This window comes from Desmodus rotundus, chromosome 4 (assembly GCF_022682495.2).
Source record: "Desmodus rotundus isolate HL8 chromosome 4, HLdesRot8A.1, whole genome shotgun sequence".
Classification (NCBI taxonomy): Eukaryota; Metazoa; Chordata; class Mammalia; order Chiroptera; family Phyllostomidae; genus Desmodus; species Desmodus rotundus.
Window position 1 is genome coordinate 101959327 of NC_071390.1, and position 17037 is coordinate 101976363.

Genomic DNA, 17037 nt, shown 5'->3' on the forward strand with positions numbered 1-17037 from the left:
GCTTTTGTTGTTCTCGTTGCTTCCTCTTTTTTAATAGATGTGTGGTACTGAAATGGCCTACTGGAAATTCGTTGTGATTAGGTGGAGTTTATCTAATATGGTTTACTTTCTTTTTCTATATAGGTGCACTATCCCTTATCTGCAATTCCAAAATCGTAGAAAGTTGTGAGTGCAGTACCAGTGAGAAGTCATAGATTCTTTTTTTTTTTTTTAATCCTAACTGGAAGATAAGTCCACAGATTTAGGGGAGTGAAGGAGGGAGGGAGAGGGACAGAGAGAGAGAGAGAGAGAGAGAGAGAGAGATTTATGTGAGAGAGAAACATCCACAGCCGCCTCCAGTACAAACCCCAACCGGAGTTGGAACCCGCAACCCAGGCACATGCCCAGACTGGGAATCAAACCCACAACCTTTTTGGTGTATGGATGATGCTCCAACCAAATGAACCATCCAGACAGAGCCCACTGGTTCTTATTTATTAAATGGGTTATAATTTCCTACTGTCATTATTTATTGTAATGCTAAATTTGCCCTGGATCTGTCCAGTGGGAGCCCCTTTGGTGTGACTTTTGCCTTGTTTTGATGCCTTCTCTACCATTCTTTGAGCATTTCTTTATTTTATGTACAAGGTATTCCAGGCTTATTCTGTATTTTTCCTGCCCTAACCTTTGAATTTGCTTTTTCTTCAAAGAGCCCAGATTTCTTTTAGTAGATAATAGTATTTAGAAACCAAGATCTAGTGGCCAGGTGTGCTTCTTACTACCAGTTGTAGCATTCTCAGAAGCCCAACCTAGTAAGAAGAAGGAAAACACACACACACACACACACACACACACACACACAGTGGGGCAAAACCTCTTTGGCTCTATGTCGTATGTGTTAGGAAAATCTTGGGAGTTATGGAAAACACCTGAACTATAGAAAACAACTTTGTAGACTTTACTCTTTTTCTTTGAAGTATATTTAGCCCCAAAATATATGTTTTTAGAATATCTAAGGTCTTACAGTATAGTTGTGTTGAGGGAATGCTGTCTAGGATGGCTTTAGTGTTGGGGGAACCTTAGCATGTTCTTCTCTGGTGAATCCTGGGAGTGGTCTCAAGGATTAAAAATCTTAGTTTTGTCAGCTCACTGGGCTGGGCTGGCCCTAGGGAGACCTGAGCTGTTGTGGCCTAACTTACACCTCTTATTAAAACCATGGTAACGTTAATTCACAGTTGGAAATGTATGTCATACCCAGAGCAGTGTTTTCCTGGTCTGAAGATGCACATGGGGACAGGGCTTAGGGATGGAGTGTCTAGGCTGCGATGAACAACCCATCTCCACTACAGGAAATGCAGATTTTTGGTGACTAAATAGCAACGATACTGTATTGCTATTTAAGAGATCTGGATTCTAGATCTAGTTCTGCCACTTGCTGGTGTCACCTTGGTAGTTCTTTCACCTTTTGGGGCCCTGGTGCCCTCACCCGAAAAAGTGGGGATGCAATTAGGTGACTTAGAGTCTTAGTGAGGTACGATGCAACGGCTTCGTACCTCCTGCAGCCGTTTTCTCCCCTTGCTAGTGCGTAGCGCCCGTGATAAACCACAGCCCTCACTCAGATGCCATGTAGCCTCCATTTCTCACTTTCTACATTTCTGTGCTATTGCAGTAAAATGTAGTTCATGGGTTAAAAGCTATTTTAGAGATGGTCTCGCATAGTCATCTATCTGATGTTTGGGGGAGCCCAACTGAATGAAAAGTGATCAGCTCTTTGGGGCTGAAATACTGTGTTAAGTCCTCGGACATCCCTGGGTCCCTATCACCTAGTGGTAGGAGCAGGTCTGAGGGGGCCTGAGACACACTCGGATTCCTGATCTTAGCTTTGAGAACAAGATCTAATTAGGATGGGCTGGAATTGAGGGCCCGTGGTCTTTCCATAGGGGAACTCTGGGAGTTTTGAGACATGTTTTCATTGTATCTTTTAATCTCATGATCCCATATGCGTCTCTCACCTCTGAGGAGATTTTTTCCTATAAGACTAAATACATTGAGGTCTGGTTTGCTCCCTAGTGGATGTTCTTTTTCTGACTTGTTTGTTTGCGCTATGTCTGAAGTTCTCTGCTATTTGTCAAGGACTGTGAAGTGTCTGAGATGTTCACCTACGTGTACTGTTATGTGCCTACAGGCATATGTTGGCAGTAGTGTGGGTTTGGTTCTGCAGTAAAGTGAGTTGTGATCTTTTTGCTGGTGGAGGGTCTCACCTGCAATTTGTAGGGAAAAAGCCCTCAAAACACAACATCTGTGAAGCACAGTAAAGTGAAGCGTGGTAAAATGAGGTATGCCTGTGTGTGTAGATGAGAGTTGTAGAACGAGGGGCATCTGGGTAAGGGAAAAGAGTGCTTGTTGATGACAGGCAGACCAACAGCTGGAGTGCCCCTACAGCTTCGGTCCCTGTGACAGGACCCACAGGCAATGTGAAGAGAGCTCATGGAGTTTTACCCCGTGGACAAGAGACAAAGGACAGGGTATTTTCTCCTTTTTTATGCAGAAGAGAGTCCATTGCTCCCATCTCCTCCCGAAGGAGGGAGAAAAACCCTTGCTCTTTTGAGATAGGATGGAAGGGATCCTGGGTTCCTACCCAGCCTTTTGGAATGCAAATGCATCTTTCTGAGACCAGATAAACATCCTTGTCGTTGGGTTTTTATGCCTGGGAGATGTCTCCAAGCTCTGGACTTACAGTGTGACTTCCTAGGGAGGTAGCCGTAGGGATGTGGAGATGGCTCTTCAATCTCCCTGGCTCTTTATGAGGTTAGTGCAGAGGCCCAAGAGAAACTTTATCATCCTTTCCCGATCAGACCAATAAGCTAGACAAATGGCTGTTGTTCTGATCCTCAGGGTACGAGAAGAGGAAAGGACATCTAAGGGAATTGAAAGCAAACTTTATAGTTATATCTTATTTATGTCCGTGTCTCAGGAGGCTAGGGATTTTTACAGGAGCACGGAGAAATTCAAGACAGTTTTAGCTCCCCATCCAAAGATGCTGACATCATTCTGACATTATCTCTCACTTTTTTTTAAGTAGTGACTTAATAGAGAAGCAAAGGAGGTAATTTAGTTGCTTATATATCCTATGAGTGAGAATTTCTTGAAATTAGGGCTAACCCTCACTGTGACTCAAATAGAACTCACAGTCTAGGCATTTATTAATTTTTTTCTCTGTTAAAAAAGGGCTGATGCTTTGAAGGCTACTTCTTTTTAGTGGCATTGCTCATGCTGGTGAAAATGAAGCAGATGGCAAACTGGGGCATTTTCAATTCCGCTGCTAGCTAAAACTATAAGAAAAAAAGTCCTCTGATTGTGCTGCATTGATCAAGTGATTAAAATGAAAAGGATGCATTTTGCAGCCGACTTTCTCTTGATCTCTTTGACTAGACTCGTGACATGAAATTTTTAGAATAGAACTACTGTCCTTTAAGACAGACTGCTCATTAATCTTTTTTCTCATTAATTTGTTGGCCTTGTGCTATGTAAGTCTTTTCTGGTTGCTAAAACAAAATACAATAGACTGAGCGGCTTAAACAACAGACATTTATTTCTCACACTTCTGTAAGCTGGGAAGTCCAAGATCAAGGAGCTGCAGATTTGGTTCCTGGTGGGAGCCTGCTTCTGGGCTTTCAGACAGCTGCCTTCTGTCCCTGTCCTCACGGGGCAGGGAGAGAGAAAGCTCTCGTATCTCTTCCTATACTTATAAGGGCACTAATCCCATTTGGGGGGCTCCATCATCATGGCCTCCCAAGGGCCCTGCCTCCCAATAGCATCACATTGGGGGTTAAGGCTTCAGTGTATGGATTGGAGGTGGAGCACAAACATTCAGTCTCTTACAGATTTGAGGCTGAAGATTTGAGGCTGACTTCCAGTAAAAGATAGTAGGTTCAAGAAATGCATTTGATTGTCCTCCTGAAGTCTTAACAAAATAAGAATAAAGGAATAAAAAGAGAGATAAGCCCATAAGAATAAAGAAATCAGCCTGGGCTGGTGTGGCTCAGTGGATTGAGTGCTGGCCTGCAAACCAGTGTTGCTGGTTCAATTCCCAGTCAGGGCACATGCCTGGGTTGCAGGCCAGGTCCCCAGTAGGGGGCATGCAAGAGGCAACCACACATTGATGTTTCTGTCCCTCTCTTTCTCTCTCCCTTCCCCTCTTTCAAAAAATAAGTAAACAAAATCTTTAAAAGAAAATAAAGAAACTAGGAAAAGAGACACCAGCAACAAAATACTGAATCTAGAAAAGAGGGATAAATAGCCTATATCGTTGCATAACAAAATTCACCAACACTTTAGTGGCTTAAAACCACAGTTTCCATGGGTCAGGAATCCAGGCATGCTTCAGAGTTTTTCCAGGCTGAAGGCATGGTTGTTGGGTGGAGCTGTAGTCATGTCTCAAGGCTTCCAAGCTCACTTAGTGGTGGATTTTTTTTAAAAATTTTATTGTTATTCAGTTACAGTTGTCTGCATTTTCTCCCCATCCCTCTGCCTCACCCCAGCCAAACCCACCTCCCTCCCCCATCTCCACCCTCCCCCTTGATTTTGTCCATGTGTCCTTTATAGTAGTTCCTGTAAGCCTCTCTCCCCACTGTCCCCTCCCTACTCCCCTCTGGCTATTGTTAGATTGTTCTTAACTTCAATGTCTCTGGTTATATTTTGTTTGCTTTTTTCTTCTATTGCTTATGTTCCAGTTAAAGGTGAGGTCATATCATATTTGTCCCTCACCACCTGGCTTATTTCACTTAGCATAATGCTCTCCAGTTCCATACATGTTGTTGTGAAGGGTATAAGCTCCTTCTTTCTCTCTGCTGCGTAGAATTCCATTGTGTAAACGTACCATAGTTTTTTGATCCACTCATTTGCTGATGGGCACTTAGGTTGCTTCCAGTACTTGGCTATTTTAAATTGTGCTGCTATGAACATTGGGGTGCATAGGTTCTTTTGGATTGGTGTTTCAGGGTTCTTAGGATATAATCCCAGCAGCAGAATTGCTGGGTCAAAAGGCAGTTCCATTTTTAGTTTTCTGAGGAAATTCCATACTGTTTTCCACAGTGGCTGCACCAGTCTGCATTCCCACCAACAATGTACTAGGGTTCCCTTTTCTCCACATCCTCTCCAACATTTGTTTGAGTGGTAGATTTTTTTTTTTTTAAAGCAGAATTCAGTTTCTCGCAGCCTTTGGACTTCATCTCTCCCTGGCTAATGGCCAGAGGATACCCTTCGTTCCTTGCCATGTGGGCTGCTTCTGCCATGGCAAGTGGCTTCATCAGTGCGTGCTAGCTGAGAGGCTGCTAGAGCCAATCCAGCAGACAGAAGTTAAGAGTCTTCTGAAACCTAATCATGGAAGTGATATCCCATCACTTCTACCATATTTTATTTATTAGAAGCAAGTCACTGGGTCCTGTTCACAGGCTCTAAAGGGGTAGAAATGCCAGGAACAGGACCACAGAGGGCCATCTTTTTTCCTTTTTATTAAAATATTTAGATAATTGCAGGGTCACAGGTAGTTTGTAAGAAATAATACAGAGATATCTGATGTACACATTATCCATTTTCCACCGAAGGTAATATTTTGCAAAACTGGTGTAATAGTACAACTAGGATGTTGATTTTAACATCGATATAATCCATCAGCCTAATTCATATTTCCCATTTCTACTTATACTCATTTGTGTGTATGTAGGTGTGTGTTTAGTTCTATACAAGTTTGTGCAGTTTTATCACGTGTGGGTTTGTGTGTTCACCACCACAATCAAGGATTCCTCATGGTAGAGGACTGAATTTAAAATCACATACAACAGTCCACCTAAAGATTTATGTCCCTCCAATGTTCAAAAATACATTTACCCCCACCCAAGGCCCAAAAAGTCTCATCCCATTACAGCATCAGCTCAAAGTACAGAATTGTGTCCTCTGAGTCACGTCCAAGCCTTTGAGTACAGTGCCTCATCTGTAGGCCCATACAACTAAACAGACTGATTACCTGCCCCCAACACACTTCGTTGCTGATATGATGGCACCTCGTTAGCATGCAGCAGCAGCTGGGCCTGCGGCTACTTCTCTGACTCCTGGGCCAGATGTGTGTGTTCCACAGAGTGAGGAAGAGCTCCAGCTTCTGCAGAATCCCCATGCCATCATGATCTGAGGCAGCAGAAAGTGACCCAGATTTCAGCCTATCCTCATGGGCTCCAGGCTGTGCTTGTCGTTTTTGCCCTGCCTGCATGCCCTGTGGACTTCATCTCCAGCATCTGACATGAAGACGACAGCCTTACAGAAACCACTCAGCCAGTTACCACAGCTGCAGAGAGCCAAATCCCTGTGACGAATCCCTGTGGAGTGACACACACTCGTAGTGTTTGCTTCTTCTGTTGAACTCCAGCTGACACGCAGGTCAGAAGGCTGGTTGTTAGGCAGTCAAGGGGAAAGCCAAGAAACAGCTAGTTTATACCATTAACCTTAGGATTTGATGGAACAAGTTTCTCTGTAAATATGGGGTGAGACGGTGGGCTGCAAACATGAGCATCGGTTGAAGATCTGTTTAAAAAGCTATTAGACCCCAAACTCCCCCACCCTGTACAGCTGGGCAGGTGCCCTCTCCCCCACCTGGAAGGAATCCCAGATATGTATTTATTTGGCCTTGGGGACATCAGGCGCAGTGGAGAACTGGCATATTCTATGGAAAACAACAGTAGGATTGAGTGAAAGTTATCTAACTGAAATTGAGACTCTGGCCATCTTTATCCATATTGTAACCCTGTCAGCCCCCAGGCTTACAGTCTTGAAGCACATTAGAAGCAGCTCTTATGGGGAATTTGACCAACTGAAAAGAAGAGATTTGAAGATGCTGGCATTGTATAAAATCCTGAACAATATGATTGTCACAAATACAATTTATTTGCTAAGTCTAAACAAGTTAAAACGAAGATGTACTTTAAAGAAGGTGGTTTTAGGACAAGTATATACTTCAAAGAAGAATAATCTCCCTTTATTTGTGAAAGGCTGTCTTTGTCTTCTGGGGGCACATCTGAGAAAGGTCACTCACAACATGTAGTGCTGAGGGAGAGGACGAGGGGCACCTCTCAGTCACATTAATTTTGGCGATCAGGGAGTCACAGTTGCCATCGCCTCGGTACCATCATGTCCACAGGGAGGGCGTAGACCAAAAATTTAACTGCACAGAGGATACATATGGAATGACAAGAGATAGATCCTATGCCTGGTAGCTCTCACTCAGCAAGCATCTGTGGAATTAATAAATGAGTGGATATTTTGATACCTGTTTTTCCACTGTAGTGCATGTTTCTAAATTGCCTTTCTAATCAACTTATTTCCTGGGAAAGTAATCAGCTTTACTAAATTGTAACTATCTCAGGCTAGAGAATGTTACCTGTTATTTTTACTGCTTTAATTAGTAGTGGAACGGTGCATTTTTTTTGCACTTGTTTCTTGCACACACACACACACACACACACATACACTTTTTTTTCATTTGGTGTTTGGTTTTTTTGGCTATACTGAATATAGAATTTAATGTATTATTTTAAAATAAAATTTGTATTGTTAAGAAATAGGAGTGGGATAAACTTTTAACCTTTTATTATGTATGCTCTCCTAACTAATGTACCTTTTGTTTCTGTGCTTCTTGAAAGTCTTGCAGTTAAGTTTTTCCTAATACCTTACCTCTAGTACAGTACACAAAGGGGCCAGTTCACTGCTGAGCCACTTATTACCCAAAAGAATAGCCCACTTGGAGGAAATAACACAGCTCTAAGTGTTATTGTGCTTCCTTTCATCAAGCCCAGCTTTATTTTGCTTTCATTTGGACCCAACACTTACCTTGAATATACATGACCTAGTGTCTATTGCTGACTTTCAGATTTTCTTGAGGGAGGTGCAGACTTATCTGTCATTGAAGCCACCAAAATTTCAGTAAAGGACAAAAGGAAAACCTCTGATAATTCCATCACTAAGAAATAACCATAGTAATATTTTGATATTTTTCTTCCAGTCTTTTCTCTCTGCAAAATCATGTTTGCACATAATAGTTCTTAAAAACATGTACCAAAGTCAAAAATACAAACATGTGCAGTATACTTTATGGAGATTTGTTCCCTTCCAAGAAAGTAAGAACATGTTATAAACTTGCAAATTATACTTTATTTTTTAGACATAATTTGTGATTATGCTTTTCCAGTATTTGGGATATGGTCTTTAATTTTCTTCTTTTGATTCATAGCTGAATATATACTATTCAGTTGGTAAAGACATACATATTCAATTGTACAAATACAGTTTCATATTAAAATTTCACCCTTCTTTGCACTTCTGTTGATTTCCTTCTTTGTCCCAGTGATATTATTGCAATCTTTCTGCTTTGTAACACTAGTGATTACCATTAAGATGTACGCAACTCAATTCAATTTTATAAAATAATAGTGACATATGCAAATTACTATTCCAAATCTACCTCAAGTTTCTGGTACAGATGCTTCAAAACTGAGCTGTTGTTTGGCATTAGATCATTCTGTGTGTTTATCCCTTAGCTTGTTATTTTTGCCGTTGGCATTTTGGTGGGGCAAATTTCGTTGCTGTGTTTTGTGCATAGCAGCATGGTTAGCATCTCTGGCCTTGTCCGCCATGTGTTTACAGAACCCACAAGCTAATACGACAACCAGAAAAGGCTTTCCCACATTTCCATGTGGATGTGGGAGGTGGTGAAGCAAATCGCTGGGAGTTAACTATGCTTTGGAGTCCAAATTTGGTGTAAAGATACTTTAGAAATGAAAATGTATAGTTATGAAAGTACTGGCTTTGAAATGTAATAAATTTGAAGACTGCTTATCTATACTTTTACACAAATGCAGTAACGCTATATGTAGTTTTGGATCTAACTTCAAAGTATCATTATCACAGGTCTTTGTGTCATTAATACTTTCTTGAAAACAATTTTAAGGGATGCATAATAATTATATTTTACAGATTTGTAATTTATTTAACCCTTCCATTATTGTTGTGTAGTTGGGTTGTTTCCAGTCTCTTGCTGGTGTAATGTTGCATTAACCTCTCTGTGGAGACAGAATATAATTAGATACTATTGAGCCCATAGTAAGGTATATGCAAAGATTTTATTTTACTTTTGATCTATTTTATGCCTATTTTAGGTAAAGATGCCCTCAAAACTATTTAGGGAATGTCAAGATAAGGGTAACTTCACTTTATTCCTTGGAGAAGCCTGGGAAGACTTGTTTGTACATGTAACTTCTTCGTATTATATATGTAGCAGATGCCTCTGGTCCTTGCACGCCCACTTTGCCCACCTCTCATTTCAGCTGTAGCTGTGGTGGATAGTATCTTGCAAATTTAGACTCACCTTCCACTGCTGGTGGTCTATCTCAAACTCATTTATGCCCAATCTTTCTGCATTCTGCTCAAATACGTTCTCAGCAGCACAGGAGCTGGGGAATTTGCTGAGCCTGTGCACCAGGTGCAGCCTGGCAAGGAGGGCAATGAAGCTAATGTACCTCCCCCTACCCCCAGGGGTAACTCCCAGCCAGGCTGAATAAATGCTGTAGCCTCCTGTCTTTCATATGGGCATTTCTGGGAAGTATTCTGAATGCTTCTCATAGGTGCTGTTGTATATAGCAGTGAACTCAGTAAACTCTCAGATTAGCTTTTCTTCCTTCCCATCTTGTGCCTCCCATTCTCTCTCTCCATAGGATCACCTCCAAAGTAAGTTACTGCACCCAGATCCTTTTCCTCAGCTGTACTTTCTAAGAAACCCAAACCAAGACTCATGTAATAACTGATTTTTTGGTTACTATGTTTTTTATTAAATTCATACTCACTTTTACCTAAATAAATAGCAAGTTAGAAAATAGCCTGGTGACAAATTATGATTAGCAGATATACAGATCCACTGGGCCAAAGTTAAGTAGGAACTATAGCAGAAATAAAATGTCACATGACCTGCCTAAGGGTTTGATTTTTCTAGTAAACACTATTAGTCTTTAAATAATTGCATTGTTTTAAAGTGTACTTAAAATAATGGTATTTTACCATACACTCTTTCTTGCTGATGGCTTAAATGCAGCAAAGAAAATTGCCAACGTAATAATAAGCTTCTTACATGACCCACTTATTACCCTTCTCAAACTGACTTCAGATACACCAGCAATCCCAACTGTTATCAAATCCATTATTGAAAACTGGGTCTCTTTCTGTGTTGTGTTGTTCTTCCTGAAATTATCAAAGCTCTTAGGTTATCACTGGAGTTAGTCTCTGATTGTGTTTTGGGGTCATGTTGCTTCTGCCTGAGAAGTTACAATAATCATAATGATAGAGTAATAGTGATGCTGTTGCACTTACTGAGTGCTAAGGTACTTACATGCCGAATCATCTTTAATGCTTATGTCAGCCTGTGAGTTGGGTACTCTCCTGTGAGTTTATCTTCAGTGTACAGAAGAGGACACTTGAGGTTGTGAAAAGTTAATATACCTAGATCACATAGGTATTGAGTGAAGTTTGGATGCCCATTCCTGCCTGCCTAAGTTAGCTTTGCCTTTAAGTGCTTCATACTTTGTTTCTCATCAGATAGTTTCCAAGTCCTTTAGGAAGGACACGATGTCTCTGAGGTCAGTGTTAGAGGCACTGCTGGGTAAATTCGTGGTCAGCTACCAAGCATTCAGTTCCTTTTAAAAACTATTATTGATTTTAGAGGGAAAGAAGAAGGGGGAGAGAGAGAGAAACATCAATTGATTGCCTCTGGTATATGCCCAAACCAGGGGGGAACATACCCTGACCAGGATATGAACCCATAACCTTTTGGTTATGGGAGGATGCTCCTACCAACTGAGCCACACCAGCCAGGGCTGTTCCTTTACTTTTCTGTATAGGTCCTTCAAGTGCCAGACAGATGCCTTGATTACCTCTAACACCAATATGAATTTAAATTCTAGAACCCCATAGCAGAGGTTTACAGAGCGATTCCTTCTGGTTCATCAACCCCAGTAACAGGTCAAGAATAAGGCTTGCCCAAGCCAATATCCTTGATTAATAGATGCCAAAACTTATCAACAAAATATTAGCAAACCAAATTCAACAATACTTTAAAAAGATAATACACTATGATCAAGTGGAATTTATTCCTGGGATGCAAGACTGGTCAAATATCTGCAAATCAATTAATGTGATATACCACATAAATAAGATGAAAGATAAAAATCATATGATCATGTCAGTAGGTGAAGAAAGAGCATTTTTAAAAACCCAGCATCTATTTATGTTAAAAAATAGCAGCAAAGTGGGAATAGAGGGAACACACCTCAATATAATAAAGTCCATTTATGACAAACCCACAGCTAACATTATACTCAAAAATGCTAAAAACATTTTCCTTAAGATTAGAAACAAGACAAGGATGTCCACTGTCACCACTTTTATCCAAAATAGTATTGGAGTCCTAGCCACAGCAATCAGACAAGAAAATGAAATAAAAGGCATTCAAAATGGAAAGAAGTAAAACCGTCATTGTTTGAAGATGCCATGATACTATACAGAAAGAACCCTAAAGATTCCACCAAAAAACCATCATAACTGGTAAATGAATTTAGTTAAGTTAGCAGGATAGAAAACAAATTTTCAGGACTTGGTTGCATTTTTTTATCCTTACCCAGGGATATTTTTTCATTGCTTTTATGGAAAAAGGAAGCAGGGAGGGAGGGAGAGATACAGAGACCAGGGATTGAACCTGCAACATTTTTAGAGTACAGGAAAACACTCTAATCAACTGAGCACACCAGCCAGGGCTGGATGCATTTTTATAAACCAATAATTAACTATCAGAGAGAAAAACTACAAAAACAATCTCATTTACAATTGCATCCAAAAATAAATAAACGAGGAATAAGTTTGACTGAGAAGGTCAAAGACCTGTACTTGGAAAAATATAAAACACTAAAGAAAATAATTGAAGATATAAATAAATGAAAATGTATATTGTGCTCATGGACAGGAAGAATTAAAATCTTAAAATGTCCATGCTACACAAAACAGCCTAGAGATTCAATGCAATCTCTATCAGAACACCAATGGCATCTTTCTGCACACAAACAGGCCAAGCCAAGGAAGCGACAAGCTGTGGGTTGCTGGTAGCTCCAAACAGGTTGACCAGGGCCAGTCACAAGTGATGTCTGACACAGGCTTATACCAGAGTCTTTGTAGATCTACCTAATACATAGAAACAAACACAAAGAAGCAGACAAAATGGGAAGACAAAGAAACAAACCACAAATGAAGAACAAGATAATTCTCCAGAAGAAGAACTAGCTGAAATGGAGACAAGCAATTTATCAGAAAGTTTAGAGTAATGATTATAAAGATCCTAAATAACATGACGAAAGACTTAGAAACCATAAAAATGCAATAAATGAAGTAAAGAATACAAGGGAAGTAATAAAGAGGTCAGATGAAGCAGAGGATCACATCAGTGATTTGGAGGACAAGGTGGAAGAAAACACCCAGGCAGAGTAGCAAAAAGAAAAAAGAATTTAAAAAAATGGGGAGAGCTTAAGAAACATTTTGGACAACATGAAATATAACAACACCCACATTGTGAGAATACCAGAAGGAGAAGAGAGCAAACCACGAATGGTAGCTGGTAGCTGACCACGAATTCCATAACCTATTTGAATAAATAATGACTGAAGACTTCCCTACTCTGGTGAAGGAAAAAGACACACAAGTCCAGGAAGTTCAGAGTCCCAAAATAGTTGGACCCAAAGAGGCCTACACTGAAACACATCACAATTAAAATGACATCATGATTAAAGACAAAGAGAGAATCCTAAAAGCGGCAAGAGAAAAACAGGTAGTTACATTACAAGGGAGCACCAATTACATTGTCATCTGATTTCTCAACGGAAACATTTCAGGCCAGAAGGGGGTAGAGTGAAATATTCAAGGTGATGGAAAGCAAGGACGTGCAACCAAGGCTACTTTATCCAGCAAAGCTACATTTAAAATCAAAGGAGAAATAAGGAGCTTCCCAGATAAGAAAATCCTAAAGGAGATTGTTAACACCAAACCAGTACTGCAACAAATGTTAAAGGGCTTGCTTGAAGAAGAAAAAGGGAAAGAAAATAAAGAACAGAGGAAAACTTCTGGCTTTCAAAGGACTTATCATATGTCTGAGTGTTCAGAATTTTAATTACTTATCTGTATTGCAATTGATATATCCCATGTAATACGGCCATGATTTCTGAATCTTAAGTTTACTAAATCTCTTCTATAAAGCCTTTGTGCTCTTTTTAAAACTGATAGCTTATTACTAGAGAAGAAAATTGTGATAAGAATTTTTTTCTTGTACATTTTCTCTAAGAAATCTCTAGAAGGAATTTGCAATGAGTGTGAGCTGTACAGTCAGTCAAGAAGGAAGTGATGTAGGATATAATCTAGTGCTAAGTGTAAACAGTGTGACGAGTCAGGACTGGCATGGTCTCAAACATCTAAATTTCATTTGGGGTGTTACTTCAAAATGTAAGACACTGGCCAATAGGAATTCTAATTTAGGACATTCATTTGTAACTGAAACAATAGAAAAAGGTTAAAACTCAATCCCTTCTGAGCTTCTGAGGACTAAAGCATCCTGAAAAATTCATGAAGAAAAAGGCTAGAGCAGAACCTAAATGAAGGTTTTTTTTTTTTCTATTACCCGATGGAAAAATCACATTCCACTCAGAATGAGGGCAATATCTCACTGTGTCCTCTCTCAATTTCTCCCAAAACCATTTACTGAGCATTGATTACATTTGCTGTATAATAATATATCAGACCCTGGAAGTATATTGGTAAACAAGATACAACCCTGACTCTGTGAGACAGATAGGTAAATAAATGATTGCAACAGTGGGTAATAAGGCCTATGCGGAATTAAGTTTAGGATGCTCTGAGTCTATCCCTAGAGACACATACAGGACTTAAGCCAGAAGTGATTGAAGCACATTTTAACAAAATAACTGGTTTTTAAAATGCCTCAGATAATTCTCAATTTTAATTCATACTGACATCTATTAAAAATGAAACATCCTTGCCCTAACGGGTGTGGCTTGGTTGGGCATTGTCCCTCAAGCAAAAAGTCACTGGTTCAATTCCCAGTCAGGGCACATGCCTGGGTTGTAGGTTCCACCTCTGGTTGGGGCACATGTAAGAGGCAACGATGTTTCTCTCTCACATCGATGTTTCTCTCCCTCTCTTTCTCCCTCTTTTCCCTTCTCTCTAAAAAGAAATAAGTAAATTTTTTAAAAAGAACATCCTTGAAGTCACAAATTGCTTTTCAAAAATCCTAAAGTTCCTCTAAGATCTTTACTCCTAGTAAGTTTTCCTTAACTTTTTATTTTCATCCATTCACTGTTTGCCAATAAACAATTTGGCTATTTTACACATTTCATTCCAAATTTTAGAAATGTTAGCTTGTATATTTCTTATTACTTTTTTTATTATTATGTTACCATTGGTTGTGGGAAAACATGGAAAATGGATTTTTTCCTCCACTTCTTTAATTTGTTTACAATAAGCACCTATTCCTTTTGTATTGAGAAACATATGTATTAATAATGTCATATAATCCACACTTTTTATGTTCATGTTTTCTATGAATCAACTGCAGAGGTACAATACAAGTACACTAATGTCATCTCATTTGTGCATTGAGTATGATTCTGGCAATGGGCTTGTCATACATGACCTTTATTATGTTTAGGTATGTTCCCTCTAATCCCACTTTGCTGAGAGTTTTCATCATAAATGAATGCTAGATTTTATCAAATACTTTTTCTGCATGTATTGGTATGATCATGGAGTTTTTACCCTTTATTTTGTTTATGTGGTGAATCACATTTATTCATTTGCAAATGTACCAACATGGCATTCCCAGAATAAATCCCACTTGATCATGGTGTATGATCTTTTTGATGCATTGCTTTATTCAGTTTGTTGAGGATTTTAGTATCTATGTTCATCAGGGATATTGGCTTATAATTTTCGTTCTTTGTACTGTCTTTATCTGGTTTTGGAATTAAGATAATGCTGGCCTCAATGAGTTTGGGAGGCTTCCCTCCTCTTGAATTTTATGAAATAGTTTGAGAAGCAGAGGTGTTAGTTCTTCTTGGAGTGTTTGGTAAACTTTACCTATGAAGCCATCTGGTCCAAGGCTTTTGTTTGTTGGGTGATTTTTGATCACTGCTTCCATTTCACTAGGTGTCATCTGTCTGTTCAGATTCTCTTATTCTTCCTGATTTAGTTTTGGAAGATTGTATGTTTCTAGGAATTTATCCATTTCATCCAGGCTGTCCAGTTTGTTGGCATATAGTTGTTCATAATATTTTCTTACAACCTTTACTAGTTCTTTGGTGTTAGTTGTTATTTCTCCTCTTTCATTTCTGATTTTATTTATTTGGACCGTATTTCTTTTTTTCATGATGAGTCTGGTTAAAGGTTTGTCTTGTTTGTTTTCAAAGAATCAACTACTGGATTCATTAATCTTTTGTTTCTGTTTTTAGACTCTATTTTGTTTATTTCTGGTCTGATCTTATTATTTCCTTCTATTCAGTTTGGGCTTTGTTTGTTGTTCTTTTGCAAGTTCCTTTAAGTGTGAGGTTAGATTGTTTACTTGTGCTTTTCCTTGTTTTTTGAGATGGTCCTGTAATGCTATGATTTCCCTCTCAGGATTGCTTTCCCAGTGTCCCACAGGTTTTGGATTGCTGTGTCCTCATTTTCACTTGTGTCAAGGTATCTTTTGATTTCTTTTTTGATCTTGTCGTTGACCCATTCATTGTTTTATTTAAAATATTTATTTTTATTTTAAAGTATATTTTATTGATTATGGTATTACAGTTGTCCCAGTTCTTCCCCTTTTGCTCCCCTCTGCCTGGTTCCCCGCCTTCCCTTCAGCAATTACATTGCCTTAGTTCATGTCCATGGGTTATGCATATAAGTTTTTTGGCTTCTCCATTACCTATACTGTTCTTAACATCCCCCTGTCTATTCTATACCTGCCCAATTATGCTTTTAAATCCCTATGCCTTTTCCCTCATTCTCCCCCTCCCCCTCCCAGAGGATAACCTCCAAATGGTCTCCATATCTATGATTCTATTCCTGTTCTAGTTGTTTACTTAGTTTGTTTTTGTTTTTTAGATTCAGTTGTTGGTAGTTCTGAGTTTGTTGTCATCTTACTGTTCATAGTTTTTATCTTCTTCTATTTCTTAATTAAGTCCCTTTAACATTGCATATAATAAGGGCTTGGTGATGAACTCCTTTAACTTGACCTTATCTGTCCTTCTAAATGATAGCTTTGATGGATAGAGTAATCTTGGTTGTAGGTCCTGGCCTTTCATTACTTCCAATGTTTCTTTCCAGCCCCTTCTTGCCTGCAAGGTTTCTTTTGAGAAGTCAGCTGATAGTCTTATGGGAACTCCTTTGTAGGTGACTATCTCCATTCATTTTGCTGCTTTCAAGATTCTCTCCTTAACTTTAATCTTACATAACTTAATGATGACGATGCCTTGATATGTTCTTCCTTGGGTCCAATTTCTTTGGGACTCTCTGAGCTTCCTGGACTTCCTGGAAGTCTATTTCCTTTTCCAGATTGGGGAAGTTCTCCTTCATTACTTTTTCAAATAAGTTTTCAATTTCTTGTTCTTCCTCTTCTCCTGGCACCCCTATGATTTGGATGTTGGAATTGACCCCGAGAAAGAAAATACCTGCGAAAAAGGACTCCTTGTGGTTAATTAGGCCCAAATTCATAAGTGGAGTCCAGCAGCCATTGTTTGCAGAAGCCTTTCATGCACATTGTCTATCAGGGAAAAGCCACAGGCTGAGCTGTCAGCCTGTGCACTGTGCACCTGCTCTCTGAGCCAATCCTTAGAACTGTATTTCAACCAACAGAACTGAGACTCTCTTCATCCAGTTGGAGTTGTGCAGCTATGTTCTCATTAGCATCTGCACCTATCAATCAGAGTGGCT

At 39.5% G+C, this 17037-nt stretch overlaps 1 protein-coding gene across 4 annotated transcripts in view; it reads left to right on the forward strand.

Moving 5' to 3' along the window:
* Positions 1-17037, forward strand: part of MCUB (mitochondrial calcium uniporter dominant negative subunit beta) — an 80184-nt gene that overhangs the window by 27311 nt on the left and 35836 nt on the right. The window lies entirely within an intron of this gene.